Source organism: Phycodurus eques, chromosome 5 (assembly GCF_024500275.1).
Source record: "Phycodurus eques isolate BA_2022a chromosome 5, UOR_Pequ_1.1, whole genome shotgun sequence".
In the NCBI taxonomy this organism is placed as follows: Eukaryota; Metazoa; Chordata; class Actinopteri; order Syngnathiformes; family Syngnathidae; genus Phycodurus; species Phycodurus eques.
In genome coordinates this window covers 19,530,060-19,546,588 of record NC_084529.1, presented here as the reverse complement: position 1 = coordinate 19,546,588, position 16,529 = coordinate 19,530,060, and the positions used below count along the sequence as shown (strand labels likewise).

Genomic DNA, 16,529 nt, shown 5'->3' with positions numbered 1-16,529 from the left:
CTGCCGGGAGCATTATTTATATTATCTCAAAGGATTATGCCATCTAAGTACACATGGCACGTAACAGTGAAACTGCAAATGGCTGATGGCACGTAACAGTGAAACTGCAAATGGCTCATTAATCAATCGTCCTTTCATCGCTCCACCCTTACTTGGATAACCATTGCAATTCTCGAGCTAATTAAGATTCTTTATTGACTCGAAACGGACCCAAATCGAATCGGGATACAAGAACAAGTAATAAGCACTTTTTTCATTCCTTCACTTCAACTCACGTTCTACTCACATTCTGGACACCACATTTATACCATTCACTCAGTATATCTTTATACACAACACTCAATGCCCCTCACTTTTTTAAAACTGAATACAAAGTGAAGAAGTACACGATGGTGTGATGATGTATCCCTTCACTTGTCCTGCCACAGTTTATTTTAGAACTAAAATGCCTGGTACTACAGACTACATTTACAGTAAGTGAAATGTGTGCCAAGTCTGTTAGAAAATCATGCAGTTGGATGTTTCCCTAATAAGTGTCAGAAACTGAGTGAAACCTTTCCCAGGTTCAAGTTTGTGTTTTGTGTTTTTGAACAAAATCTGATTAAAATAAATACATTTCCATCAAAATTGCAAGACATAATGGCATTAAGTATCGGTACTTAGTATCGACGTCTGTACTTACTGGTAATTGATCTGAAAAAGTGGTATTTGTGCATCCCTATTCAAAACTTCCACACTAGGTAGAGCAATTATACAGTATTAAGCATGAAAAAAATATGTGATAGTCTAGATTGCATTTCTAGTTCTTGCTGTTTGGAAAACATATTTCCAGGAGATTTACAAAAATGTGCCCTTTTCTCTTCTAATTATTTATTTATTAATTAATTAATTAATTTATTTATTTATTGGTTGGAGATCCTACAAAATGAAACTAGCAACACACAAGCCCTAAACACACACACACGCACATGCATTGAGCATGGCCTTGGTTCGATAAATATTAAAAATGCACACTCAATGACATCACATTTTGGCTGGAGCGCAGCTTACAACTGCAAAGACAGAGACAACTATTCATAGTCACACCTGCAAGGGATTTGGACTGACCACTGCAGTTAACCTGCATGTTTTTAGGAAACAGACACGGTGAGAATGTGCAAACATTGCCTTGGTTTTTGACCTGTTAATAAACCCTACTGGATTTATGAGCCTTTCTGTTTCTAAGATTCTTGCAAAACATGATTAAATTGCATCTTGAATAATGTGTTTGCCTGTTATATTCTAACATACTCAGTTTTTTTCATTTTAGAACATGAAAAAGCGATGACATCGTAGTTTGTAATTAGCGATACGGCTGGAGCTGACATGGCATGTTCTGCATGTTTCTACGAGCCCGCTCTCAAAAGGTATCCATCCATTTTCAACACCGCGTATCCTGGTTAGGCTCGCGGGACGCTGGAGCCTATCCCAGCTGACTTCGGGCGAAAGGCGGACTACACCCTGAACTGGTCGCCAGTCAGTCGCAGGGTACATTCACACTCACACCGTCACTGAGTGGGAACTGAACCCATGCTGCACGCACCAAAGTCAGGCGAGTGTACCACTACACCATCAGTGACAAAGGTATTATGCTTTTTATATTTTTTTTTACGAGGAATTGAACTGATCGACTTTAGTCATTGTAGTACAAAACGTCCTTGAATGGCCAACACTTTTTTGAAACGTCTTTTTTGTATTAAATATTTTTAGATTGTGGCATCATGTTAGTACTGATGGTAGCGTCAATGAAATGGAGAAATGCTATTCTGAGTAGCAATAGTTATTTATTTTAGGTAAAATATGTGAAAGTTTAACACACCAACAATAACTCAAGTCTTGTTATCATATTACCGTTAATAATTAAAAGTGGACGAAATTACCACATTTTGTTATCCAGTGAACACTATCAATAAATCTACATCAGGTTTAATGATGAGTCTGACATTTTATTGACTAAGTCTTAAAAGCTGATTGTTATTTGTTTCAATAGATTATCACGATGCACCGTTGAGGTCTTTTTATCCAAATTATCACTATATTGTATTAGTATTGTTAATGTTGACAAAATATCATGAGAGTATTTTAACACGAGTTAAGGCCTCTTTCTACTCCCGCGCCTGCATTGCATCACGTGACCGATGAACTGGCCCGCACGGCCCCTCTGCAACACTTGACACGCACACGGCAAAAATTGTTGCTGCGCGCAGAATGCCGCGGAGATCATGTCTTGTGATTGGTCCGTTTTAGTCACACGCTGTGATGACGTACTCAGCGTGCCCCTTTGGTTCTACATACCACCTACGCCGCCGCCTTCTTGATCGATTTTGGAGCATAATTTAACGTATCATCTGGTCATCTAAGTCAATTTGCAGACACCGTTCCACGGTTGCCATTGTTGTTGCTTGGTTCCTTGTTACGGAAAGGAAAATGGCTACCGGAAATGGCCAAAAAATGCAGCTCCACCCTGTGGTGTCCAAGCCAATACCAGCCGTAGCGACACCCCCGACTTGGAGGTGAGCTGCAGTACATTTTCAAAACTGCGCGCATGGGTTGCGCTCGAGTATAAAGGCAAACTGCGTCTCAACTAAACCGCAAAAATATTAGTCGTTTTTCGCAGAGGATGACCAATATATGCCTGTGAGTATTGTTCTATGCTGTCTGCATGAGTTGCTACCGCTTGTGTGTGGTGGTTTATCCATCCATCCATCCATCCATCCATTTTTTGAGCCGCTTCTCCTCACTAGGGTCACGGGCGTGCTGGAGCCTATCCCAGCTATCATCGGGCAGGAGGCGGGGTACACCCTGAACTGATTGCCAGCCAATCGCGGGGCACGTACAAACAAACAACCATTCGCACTCACAGTCACACCTACGGGCAATTTATCGTCTCCAATTAATGCATGTTTTTGGGATGTGGGAGGCAGGCACGGGGAGAACATGCAAACTCCACACAGGCGTGACCGGGGATTGAACCCCGCTCCTCAGAACTGCATGGCTGACGCTCTAACAAGTCGGCCACCGTGCCGCCTGTGGTGGTTTAAAGGTTCATAATTACCGCAACATCGATGCTAGCTTCATTAGCCCCTCTGTGGTGTTTGGTGTTGTGTGCTATTAGCATTACGCTAGCGGACTTAAGAAAGTTAATGTGCCTCGGTTAAATACACAACATCTTTAGTTAGTAAACTTCAACTGGGAGAGGCAATAAATAGCTTGAGGCAAGCACTTAGCCTCTTTTTTTCCCCAAGACTTCCTCATGTGCTAAACCAAATGACTTGAATTTCTGCTTGCAACACAAGACAAAAGATGGGCCTGACGATGGGTCAAACCTCGAAAAACTTGGTCAGGTCACTCATAACGTGAGGTACCACTGTATACTAATAAAAACTGATAGAATGACAATGGAGGACAGACCTGCATATACCAGGATTTGGTCGTTAAGATTCATGCTGTATTCACAGAAAAATTAAAAAAAATTCTTCTGTTTTATGCATAATCTTGTTAAAACAACAACAACAAAAAACAAACATAAAACACATTTCCCAGCATGCCTTGTGCCCCCTGCGGCGACATCCTGCGTGAGGCTGTGGTGCTTATTTCACTAATATGTGAGCTGTAAAAAACACTGTCAGCACAATGAAGTTTTCATGCAGATTTACGGCCCTTCAGCTGACGTTCTTTCATTTTTGCCCAAATTAAAATGTCTTCTCGAGCACGTCTTGCAAGGTTTTTTTTTTTCTTCCTTTTTCGTGCGCGGCTATAATTTGAATGCTGCGGTGGAGAGATGGCCGCTTCCGAACTTCCCAACATTGGTCAGAGCTGACATATTATAATGCTTTATATCCAACGGCTTCTTTCAACACATCGCCGCATACTTGAATCAAGCCTCTGCAATTAAAAAGACACGTCTTCAATCACGCTGCCCTCAATCCACTGTCAAAAACAAAGCACGTCATCAAAGCTCCTTAATGGCCTCAAATTTTCGATGATGCGCCATTAAATTGCGTTTAATCCTTACGTCATGGTAACAGAGTGGACATCTTTTGCTAGGCTGTAAGCAGCATCTGCTGGACACCTGGAAGATTGCAAGTCACCACAGCCTCCCCCGTTCCAGCATCAAGCACCCGAGAGGGAGGGGAGACTTGACCCTCACAGCGTGATCCCACCCGCTCAGCAGCCGTAAGCGCAGGAGCCATGTGGCGGCACTCAACCTGAGCGCTGCCCAAATCAAAGGCCACATAAATAACGGGGTGAACCTGGAGTGGCAATAAACATGTCGCCGCCTACGTGCTCAGACAGACAACACCAAATTCTGGGTCGTATTGCTTAGACTTGTTTTTAACATCACCGGTGTTCGGCTGTTTTCAACACCATTTTTAAAAAATATATATTTTTAAAATTTATAAATTAACAGTAATTAAGAGAGGCACACTGGACAACGGGCTGTTTCAACACCATGTTTTTGAAAATATATATTTTCAAAATTGATAAATTAACAGTAATTAAGAGTGGCACATTGGACAAGTGGTTAGCACATTCACTTCATATTTCTGAGGTTGGAGGATCGAATCTGGGCTAGAGCCTTCCTGGTTTGTATGTTCTCCCTGTGCTTGTCTGGGTTTTCTCCTCCAGTTTCCTTCCACAATTGAAAGACATGCATGTTAGGCAGAAGACTAAATCAGGTGTGTCAAACTCATTTTTGTTGCGGGCCAAATTGTAGTTACGCCTTCCCTCGGAGGGCCGTTATGACTGTGAACCCAGATACCTGTAAATTATCGCCTCGTTTAATTACATATACACAACAAATTGATGGCTAAGTTTTGAAATCAGAAGCCAATTTAAAAAAAGAAGAAAAAAAAAAAAAAAAAAATTAAGATATTTTCAACGACAGTATTACATTTCTTTTAAAAGGGAGATTGGTAACAAAAAATGCTGACAAGATCTCATTGTCAATGTTATTAAATGAAGACAATTTTCAATTTTAAAGTAAACACACATGATTTGCTTTCACAGGCCACATAAAACAATGAGGCAGGCCAGATCTGGCCCCCGGGCCACAAGTTCGACACCTGTGCTCCAAATTGTCCGTAGGTGTTCATGTGAGTCCGAATGGTTGCTTGTGTATGTGCCTCGTGACTGGCTGGCAACCAGTCTAGGGTGTACACCACCTCTCACCCAAAGTCAGCTGCAAGAGGCTCCAGCTCACATGCAACGCTAACGAGAATAAGCGGTATAGAATCTGGATGCAAGTCCTACTGTTGATTTTACAAATTTCCTATAACTATAGTGTTAAATTAACACCATTATGAATATAACTATATTGTTAAATTAACACCATTATTATAATAACTGGGTATTACTCTCATCAAACAATATACAAACATATAGTCTCATTAGCTTCTATTTTACCATTTGAATGACTGCTAATTGTTTTGATCCTTCAATCTATGCATTTTCTATAGCACTGATCTGTTAAGCTGTTGAAGGCTTCAGGAGTTTCAGCCTATCTCAGCTGACTTTGGACCAAAAACAGACTCCACCTGGGACAGGTCACCAGTCAATCACAGGGCACATATAGAGACTTCACACCAGCAGTGTGTGAACTGAACCCACGCTACCTTCACTGAAGTCAGGCTCGTCTACCACATGACCACCCGTGACTTGTGTTGACCCCTCTATCATTAATACTTCATAAGGTCACCTTGAGGGTCTAGTAGCGATGGGCATGAAAATGCCTTAGTTTATTTGGTATTGACTTTTGAGTAATTGCATCTTGAAGATATCGAGGAAAAATTGCTCGCAGTGCTCGGCTGCAAATTGCACAAGCGCTGTTAAACCTGTCTTCACTAGTGTGCTATCTCAGGAAACGCTATGCAGATGTCGCGACTTTCGGTTCGTCCCATCAGGGGTCGTCGCCACAGTGAGTCACTCTCATCATTTGTTAGGCATAGTTTTTACGCCGCTTGGCCTCCCTGACGCAACATACTGATTTTTTTATCCAAGTGACCGGCTTTTACATCCGGTACATTTGCATTAACTCTTTCAGAACTGTTGATTTTCAAACATTTTCTAGTTAAAAATTTTAATTAACTTGAATGCATTACATTTTAATTAAATCATTAAGTACAGTTTTTTTATTTTCATATTAGCCCAGTTAATGTTCAAACTGTGCATAATATCACAGTGGCTAACAAAAAAAATTAAAAACATTTTTAAGGAATAAAACATTTGCCTAATTATTTATTAATTTAATGTTGGTCATTATGCTGGTACTTGGAGGGCATGGATTCCTTTTTGGGGTGGTACTTGGTGTTAAAACGAACCACTGCCTTAGCGTTATACTGTGTAAGCGTACCTAATGATGTGTCCTGTGAGTGTATGTCTATTTTTATATAGACATTATAGCTTGATGCTTTCAGTCACAATAATATCTCAGCGTCAGTTTTCAGTGTTCACACAAAAAAAGTGTGTGTTTAAAAACACACAAAAAACCTTGTCTGGTACACTGTGGCTGCTTTTATTAATGAGCACTAATCGCTGGGAGTGAAGCAGCTCAACAAAGGGACAGACGCTGAAACCAAAGCAATTATGCAGCACAGGTCTTAGCCCTTACACAGCACTTAAAGCACTTTTTAAAAGGCCACCTGGGCACAATGTGCTCAACATTTTTCGGGTGCCCATTTTTTTTTTTTTTTTTTTTTTTTTTTTTTTTTTTTAACAGTCGCCAGGGCACGGACCCGATTGTTAAGAGGCAGGGAAAGTAATCCCTGGTGTCGGCCCACTAAACCTGCTCTGTCCTTGTAACCATGGCAGCAGACAGGTAGTGTCTGGGTCACGGGGTAGCCATGGCACTCGGACCCCTTCGCTTCATTATGTAAAAATAAATAATGAAACAGGCATGAATACAAATTGGTAGGTGAATACTGTTGAACACGTGCCAGCTGGGTTCCACGTCGTGAACAGCGCCACTGGATATTCAGCACCCGAAAAACCATCTGCAGCCACTAAACACAGAGAGGCAGCTATGAGTCCAGAAGCTTGTAAAAATCTAGGGCTGTCACGATCAAATCTTTTTCGAATCAATTACCCTCAAGATATTTTCTCGAGAATGTGAGTAAAAACGTCTATCCTTTAACTGCATACGCTGGTACTGAGTGTATGTATAAAAATGAATTTGAGACAACAAAATCAGCCTTTGCTGAACGGTTAGCATTTGCAATTAGCATTAGCATGCTAACTATTACTCTTGGGTAAAAAAACTAAAATATCGCTAACTACCATTCAACTCATTCATACATCATGTTATATGTACATTACACATCTGATTGTGTCTTAAAAATCACTAGAGACGCTCCTGTTATTTTTGGCAAAGTTTATTAGTGGCCCAACAATGTCCGTTCTAAATCGTCTACAACAAATGCCGGTGTGAAACATTGGTTCTGGCGGCGCAAACATGGATTCGGGCGGGACCTTTCATTTTTTGGGGGGTCCTGGCAAAGCTTCAAGGCAGAAATTCTGCGTCAACATTTTTTAAGTCAACTTAAGGTGTTTTTTTTCCCCCCCCCCCAGCCCTATAAAAATGAGGACATTGAAAAAACAATGAGCTTACACTCAAGTACAATGTGATTGCTTCATTTTTAAATATGTTGGAAGAAAATTGAGAAATAAAATATATTTGAAATAGTCAAAAGGTAATTAATTATAGTCACGAACATCTATGTTATTAAATATAAAAATACAAACTTTTGATTTAGGTTTTGTGTTGTGCGCAGCTGTTAAACTGAATGCCTAAAATATGTCCAGTATTATTTTGAGGTGTTCAGCATGATCACTGATCAGCAAATAAGCGAGTCAAAAAAAAAAGTTTAAAATCTGAACTATTTTACATAAGAATGTACTTTTTCCCCCAATAAAGTACAGATTTACAGTTTGTTGAAGTCCTCCAACTGCCTAAAAGTGTGGTTGTCTGCCCTTTCTGAAGAGCGCACATGATCTCGCTTGGCCTTTCCTCCATTCGCCAGCGCACCCTCGCCCTCCAGTTGCTATGAGACACTGCAGCCGGAGCCAAGGCCTTCGCCATTCATTACGGCAGGAACAAAAGCCAAAGGCAGTGGACAAAGCAGGCCAGACAGACTCCAACCAGCTCCCACTTAACACGCACATCACACCTCCGAGTGCTATGCTGACATACAAACGACCAATTAAACCTCTCCCTTCTCTCTTGCCCTCTTCTACATCTGCTTTCTCAAGACCAGCAGCCATGGATGACGAGCAGGACTCAACAGGTTCAAGTTTGACACTCTTGAAGACATCCTAAAGCAACAATATGTAGAAACATTAGCTTGAAATAATTCCAAATCAGTGTGACGATACTTTGGGTCCGGCTCCTCTCAGTGCGGAGGAGTAGCGGCTCTACTCTCGAGTCCCTCCCGGATCACAAGGCAAACGTGTTTTCTCATGGCCAACCACTCCACAAAAAAAGGTAATTAAAAATAAATCCAAAATGTTCAATCAAATTATATAGATTTCCACCGAATACCATCAAATCTGTGCTATTCTCGTAACACTGTCAAACTGTCTTTTTTCAACTCTAAATCTAATTAATCGTGCTTGTGGAACTACTCAAAATGTGTATTTTCCACTCCAGGGCAACTTTATTTTTATTATGTCATTGTTTTATTTGTACTGAAACTACTCATTTGGTAACAAGGCTAAGTCACAGGATTGACTTTTTACCATAGAATTAGCAAATGCGTGAAATATAGCCACATGGCATTTATGCTAATATCATGTTGATAGTAAGAACATTAGTGATTCAACAAAAAATAATTTAGGTAAGAGGATTAAGCTGCTATTTTAACATCCCCACGTCATAGTTGAAATTTCATCAAATATACAGAAAAATAAATGCGTAAACTTACTTTTGGCCTTCTCATGGCCTGCATGCCATCTGCATGATGCAACTTCTTGTGTACCATGTGACTTTTCAGAGGCGGTCAAGTGCTAGGTCAACAGGACTGAGTGGAAAAACCACAGACATGACTAAAGTGTGAATTGAATTTCTTTTTTAAGAAAATAAACTAAAGTATAGTTGTGCTGTGCTTCTCTGTATGCTGATATAGCTTTTGGGACTATTATTACAAATGGTAAGCAGTACAAAGAATGGAAGGATGAAATTTGCTCTCAAGACCAATGTGCAATACTCATTGCTTCCTAAAATAAAAATATTTTACGGGTAATTTATTATTATTATTATTGATTTATACATTTTATTTTCTGGTGGTACAAATGGCACTGAGTCGGTGGAATGGCCCTTGTATAAAATGTAATTATAATGACTTAGATTGTATGTGAATACGTAAAAACTATTCCAAATTGTCAAAATTCTGGAGATGATTTCTTGGGGAAATTCTGGGGAAGATTTCTTGGGGAAATGCACAATGTGGTGCTGGCTGATTCAACTTGTTTAGCTTTGGTAGGGATTAGGCAGTGTCAATTATATTTTGTCTTAAATTGCACTTCAAGTGTTTTAATTTTCATTATTTCATTCTTGCCAAAAAAAAAGTGTCTGCAAACTTGCAACATCACTTTAACACTTAAAGTGACTACATGACAGCTTTGCAAAAAAGACCCAATGCATTTTTTCCCCCTCCAAAATCAATCTGCCCATCTCATGTAAAGAACGAACAAACTCAACCAAAGTCACAGAGAAACACCCAACAATCACAGTGTAAGGAACACAACAGACAGGCCAGGCAATCAGTCTTTGCGATTGCCGGTCGGCCATGATTCAGGCAAGAGTTTGGACAACGTATGAAATGAGCGAAGCGAAAGGCCAGCTGCCGACTGCAACAGTCCAACGAGGCCTCGTCCAAACCTCAACACAGGCCACATCCCTCTTCACTTTCTGTATTTGTGTCTAGGGAAGGGTAGGGAAAGAAAAGGGGGCCAGATGAATTAAAAGTGGGCTGGCTACAAAATTAAACCTCCCTCCCTCCATTTGTCCTCGTCCGCCCTTCTTTTCACTACACTGCAGTCTTTTTATTTTAAAATCTATGTGACGGTTGAAAGCGCACATCTCACAAATTAGTTTACTGAAGAACCTAAAAACAAAGGCTGCTGCTGTAAAATGAAAAACATGTGGCCAAATACTTATTTTCCCCAATACTAAAAAACTAAGCCAAAAATCTAAAAAGTCAAAAATATTTGGGGGATAATAGTGACAACAGTGCATGGTATAGTGACAGAAAATAGAAAACACAATAGATTGTTAGATTTGGTTAAGATGTGCCAAAATATGTATATATAAAAATTGGAACCCCAAAGTTTGGAAGGTGGCGACTTAAAACAACAAAAATGAAAGACCAAAGGGTGTTTGCAGTATTAAGACGAAATAGTCACAATAATGCATGGTATGCTACTTACTGCTCGGAATTTAAAAAATGGGATATAGAATGGTGGGATTAAGACCCAACCTGCCAAAATCAGTTGAGGAACAGAGCCACAGAAGTGTGGCAGATACAACAACAGTGCACATTGTATGCTGCTTCTGCTAGGAATTTGAGATAAGACGTGCCAAGATATGCAGACAATTTAGTGTCAAATTGTGAAAGGCGGAAAACAAAGACGTCAAGTCGAAGACAAAAGCCTGTTTGCAGTATTATGATGTAATAGTGACAATGATGTAAAGTATGCTGCTGGCTTCAAGGAAAGATATTCGGGATTGATTTTCACCTGATTTCGACCCATCTAAGGAGCCCCACAGCTGGGAAGGACAAGATAAGCGGAAAATAAAAAAGGCCATTTGCAATATGGAGCTGGAATACTCACAAAAATTGCATGTTATGCGGCTAGCTGCTAGGAATTACAAATGTGAAAATGGGGATACTGTCAGGCAAACCAAATTTAGCGCATCAAAGTACAGATGGCAGCGACAAAGACGAAAACAAAGAGGAAGATAAAAAGCGGTTACGATGCCATAGTCACCATGTTTCATGACTAAAGATTTTTTGTAGTCGACTATAATGTCATTAAAGTTCTGTCAAAAAAAAAGTCCTCGGGTAAATTGGCCAATTGCAAGACGAGAAACCAAAAGCATGTGATTAGTCAACGTTAAGCTTTCAATATCTATAGTCGGTTGAACCCCTATTACGTACAAAATTTTCCGTTTTTATTTTGACACACAATACGTCAAACTCTGCAAACAGGTTGACATGCTATTCTGCCATTAAAAAAAAAATTCTTCAGCATCACTTAGCAAGGCTGATACCTCTTATGACACTGAAGCAGGATGTGGACATTTCTACTTTAAAGTCTCGTGGGGCATGAGTTGTTACACCAACATGGCCTGCTTCTTTCTCTGGAAGTCCCAGCTAAACAGGAAGCAGCAAGCTGCCGAGATGGGGTTGATTTGCTTTTTCAGGCCGGGCTGGACGCGGAGCCGCTCTCTGCCTCCCGTCATATCGAACCCCGAAGCGTTCTTGGCCCGCTAGACGTGAAGAACTGCAATTTCAGCCAAAGCAGACAATAAAGCAGAATGGCGCAACATGCCAAATTGCTGGGGCAATTCAATCCAGAGGCTCATTTTTCCAAAATGATTCACATTGGAAGGGAGACCGCTTTCCTCGTCCTGAGATGAACTCATTGAGCTCTAAGTCAGCATTTCCAAGGAAGCGAATGGACGTGCGCACGCGCGCGCACACACACACGCACACACACACACACACACACACACAACTTCCTTCTCTTCAGTTTCTTCGCTCGGCTGTGGATTTAGGTCGTGTACGCAAAAGCTCCGAACATGCCATCACAAACACACGTGCTGTTTTAACAAGACATCTTCAAAGTGGCAGACATGGACCACAAACATTGGCGCTGTGCGAGAAAAAGAAGCCAAATAAGGGCACTGGAGCTGGGGGAGGAGAGCGGTGTGGGAGTGTTTGCCATGTTACATGCTCTGCGCTGTACACCAGCCGCTTGTTACGTGACTGCGGGACAACCAGCGTTTTCAAGTCTGCAGGAGGGTGATTTTTACTGTGGCATCAAACAACAATCCTCACAAATTTAATAAGATTGTGACGCCTACCCATTAATAAATTATTAGGTCCTTGGTTTAATCCAAGGTTGTTTCCCACCAGAGTACTTATAATGAATACTGTATGTACCTAGACCTCAATTACCCTTGTTTAGTTCCCCCCCCCCCAAAATTTTTTTTTTCTTAAAAGTCAAAAAAGCAATCTTGGCCATTGTGTCTCATATCAAATGATTTTTACAGAGTACTGTAAGGCCCACCGGCAGGCACTCCAGGTGACGGAGCCAAAACCAATTTAACTGTCGTGCAGTACGTGGGGGATCAGCAACCGGTTTTCATGTATGGTGAAATGTTAGCCACTCGTTTTGCTGCCTTCCAAAATTATGAACATAGTTGCAATGTCGCAGATGTAACGTCCAATCAAAAATGTCGTATAACGTGAGCTTTCACAACCAAGATATACCGTAATTTCTCGCGTATAATACACACCCCCAAAGTTGACCTCAAAATTCTGGAAAACCTATGTATAATGCATTTTTACAATGCATGATTTTGCTTCTACCCAAATGATCAAAACATGAAATATTATCTCTATGTTGCTAGTTTTTTCAAATTATTATTCTGAAGTTAAGCACTTAATTTGAACACGGAATACGTTTTTATTTACATTGCTCTTATTTTGAAATTCACAGCCCTACTTTTATTTAGTAAATGAGAAAAAAAACAGTTGTGCTCATATGTTTGACTACCCAGGCAGAATTTGTAAGATGTGTACAATTCTTTTACGAAAACATGAAGGACCAGGCGAAACATTTAATTTTAATGGGGTTTAAAATTAAACTGTCAAGCATTTCAGAAAAGCATTATTAAACAAAACATAACCATAAGAAATCAATGATGGTTTGATGGTTGTTGTTCCAAGTCATCAGTCGTATTTTAAATAAAAAAAAAATAAAAACAGTATTTCACAAATTCTGCCTGGGTATGTAAACTTATGAGCACAATTGTACATATATGCAGTCATATGTAACCCTGTCATATTGGAATAAAAGTGTAGGCTTCACCTTTTTTATAACCTCTCGATGGCATACTAGAATGAAAGTATACAACTTTTCCATAATCTCTAGGGGGCGGTGGCATATTGGAATGAAAGTGTACAGCTTTTTCATAACCTCCAGATGGTGGCATAGATTTATAAAATGGCAAAGTATTTTTCATTTTCTCCTATACCTATGTATCATGCGCACAATTGACTTTTGAAATTTTTTGGTGGGGGGAAAAAATGTGCATTGTACACGAGAATATTTCTGGTTATAAACGAGAGGCAGCCTGTCGCCACCAGTGACAAGCCGGAACAACACAGTATATGGAGTGCATATTGTATTTTAAAATAATACAGGAGTACACTCAACGAATGGAGCCTCTGAAAAACATCCAGTGTCTCCTTTTATTTCTCACCCATTTCCTCCATTTGTGTTAATAATACAAAGGTTAGGTAGGCTCAAGTGGCCAAGTTAAACCGCTTCGTCCTTGACCATTGTGACATGTCATAGTTCACTGGAAAAATAACTTGTGTGGCATCTCAAAACGTTGTTTCCCGGTTAGAACACCTGGGGTTACAGATTTTACCTTGTGCTGAGTAAATTTATACGTGCGAGGCTCTATCGCCTGATGTGCGGCAGAAAGCTGCCGTCGGCTTTGTTTTACCGATTGTCCTGTTCAGTCGCTTTCGGCCATGCTTCACCCTTTACCTGGCAAAGTCAAAGTCAGTACTGACAGTACTAACCTTAGAGCAAAAAAGTGCTACAGATCAGTTATTTCTCAACTTTTTACTATGGTAACAGAAATGACATAGCACACTTGAGTCTGATCTTCCATGTTAATTTTGCTGCAGCGTATTAAACCTCAAATGAGATTAATTGATCTATTTTTCAGTTCATTCTGGCGTGTATATTCGTTCCATAGCTCCAGATGGCTTTGTAGCTCGCTAACTCAATAGTTCAGCATTTTGGAGTGTAGTATATTTCAATAGTACTGAAGCAAAACAAACAGCACATCTGGTTATTTTTAGTTGCATGCACACTGTTTTTAACAAGACGGTACCTAAAAGACGGAGTAAACTAAACTTGTTAAATATAACTTTTTTTTAACTGCTGTACTGTCAACAATCCAGTGTCTAAAGCACAAAATTTACTTTTGGGAGGGTTGGTGAATGGAACACATTTAAGGTGTGGTGAATATTATATCAATGCCACTGTTGAATCTCCATTATGTATGTCAAAGGGGGAGTAGTTTTCCTTTAATTTAGCTGTATTTTTCACTAGTTAACTTCTTTTTAGAGTTAGCAAATAAAACATCCAGTTAATAAAGATTTCTTCTTGACTGCGTCAACACAATAAGTGACATCACTGACAAGCTCTATGATGTCTATGAAGCATGAGCAAAGGCTTTATTTTGCACTGGTTAACGTCCTCTTTATACTACTCAGCTTTTGACGAAAAATATCAAATTCTTCAGCGCTTTTGGCACATGTTGCGATCTCAAGTATGTTACACACGCGCACACAACTTTTGCCCAATAATAATCACAAATGTAGCGCATCCTTAAATTAAATATCAAATGCCAAGAGGATTCTAGGGCAGGGGGCACCAGGCGGCCCCAAAGAAGTAACCCAAGGCCTGCTCTGAAAATAGCTCCCTTGTGATGGGAACATTTTGTTTTCCCAGTGACTGACGGAGAGGTGATAATTTGAAAATGTAAAAAAAAAAATTCATAGGAAAAAAAAAAAAAAAAAAAGGTTGCTAATTATGGTGAGAGATAATTAACATGATTAGGGTCTTTACAAAGCTTGTCATTTATTATCAGTGATAACTGACTTTGTAACATTACTTGTAGTCAAATATCTAAACTAACTATAATGCTGTGGTTCGCACCCCTATTCCCCTTGTCCAGAGTTCTGTCCCTCAGTGTCCCCTAAATCCCTTTTCTGTCCTGCTGCATGTTCAATAAAAAATATGATTAAAATGATAATAATAATAATAATAAACAAGGAGTATTTCCAAGTCCCCTGTTGCACAGCAAAAGTGTTCCTGCACAAAACGCATACAGATCTATCAATCTACAAGGCCATGCAGCTGACCAGGACAAGTTTATATTAACCCAAAAAAACTTACTTTTAAAAGTCATTTGAGCAAATGTTATTTCAGAAGTCTATCAACCTGGTAGCCCTTCGCATTAATCAATACACAATAATTCCCATTTCAAAGAGCTAGGTGAAGAGTTTAGTTGCTCAATTTTGACCATATATATAATAAAGTCGTCAACATGGAACATGTTTGATGCATGGTATTGCAAGTGCTGTTACAAACACACAAAATGTTAACTTTAGACCTATAATGACTAGATTGACCTATCAAAGCTGGCCAACACGAACATTAAAAAAAAAAAGTGTCGTTTTATAAATGATATATAAATGTGTCGTTTTATAAATGAAAAAAAAAAAAAAAAAAGGGGACTCACCAGCGTGTGCTCTCGTCCAAAGCTCACTGAAAAAAAAAGGAGACGTGTACTAATTTTCAGTCTCTGAGAATGACAAAAAAAAATAAGGAAGAGCACAAAAAAAGTGCGTGCGTCATGTCAGAAAGAAAAAAAAAAAAACGCTGCCGAGAACGAACGTGGTCATCATCATAGCAGCAGGATTCGGAAAGGAGGGGTGGTATGGGGGGAGGGGGGGGGGACGACGACTCCTCTCAAGTGAAAGCGTTTAATCTGTTTTATCCTCTTTCATCTCTTGTCCTCAATGCCCCCTCGGACATTTGTGACGCGCGTGTGCGTGCATCAGCACGTTTCTTTTTTTGAAATTATTCTTACTGCGCAACACGTGTGACTCCAGAAATAAATATATAAATGAATAAATACAACGTGACAAAAGCCGAGGCTTACATGGCGGCGTTCGCGTTCTTACCATCCATCCATCAATCTTGTTTCTTTTTTTTGGGGGGGGGGGGCGGGGGGGGGTGTTGAGACTGATGACGCTGATTTTGTGACGTTACAAAGATGTGCACCAGGCACGCGGACAAAACATTAGGGACACCTTTAGTGACACACACTGCTTAATTTCTCTGCCTTTGAGAATAATTTAACCCTCACATGCTGATTATTTTCCACACACAGTGTGTTTCGGTCAATATCCTCAGAATAATTATCTACAAACTCCAATTTCAATGAAGCTGGTACGTCGCGTAAAATTAAATTCAGTAAATTAAACACAATACAATGATTTGCAAATCCTTTTCAACGTATCCAATTGAATACACTGCAAAGACAAGATATATATATATTTTTTTAAACTGATGAACGTTATTGGTTTTTTTTTTTGTAAATATTCTCTCATTTTGAACTTGATGCCTGCAGCACGTTCCAAACAAGCTGGGACGGAAGCATGTTTACCACCACGTTACAT

General features: G+C 39.9%; 1 protein-coding gene across 1 annotated transcript in view; it reads right to left on the bottom strand.

The window, feature by feature from the left end:
* pparab (peroxisome proliferator-activated receptor alpha b) overlaps positions 1–15,669 on the bottom strand; it is a 91,475-nt gene extending 75,806 nt beyond the window's left edge. The window contains exon 1 of the mRNA XM_061677968.1: positions 15,587–15,669. The gene's annotated coding sequence lies outside the window, so the exon portion shown is untranslated. The remainder of the gene's footprint in view (positions 1–15,586) is intronic.
* Between the last annotated feature and the right edge of the window lie 860 nt (positions 15,670–16,529).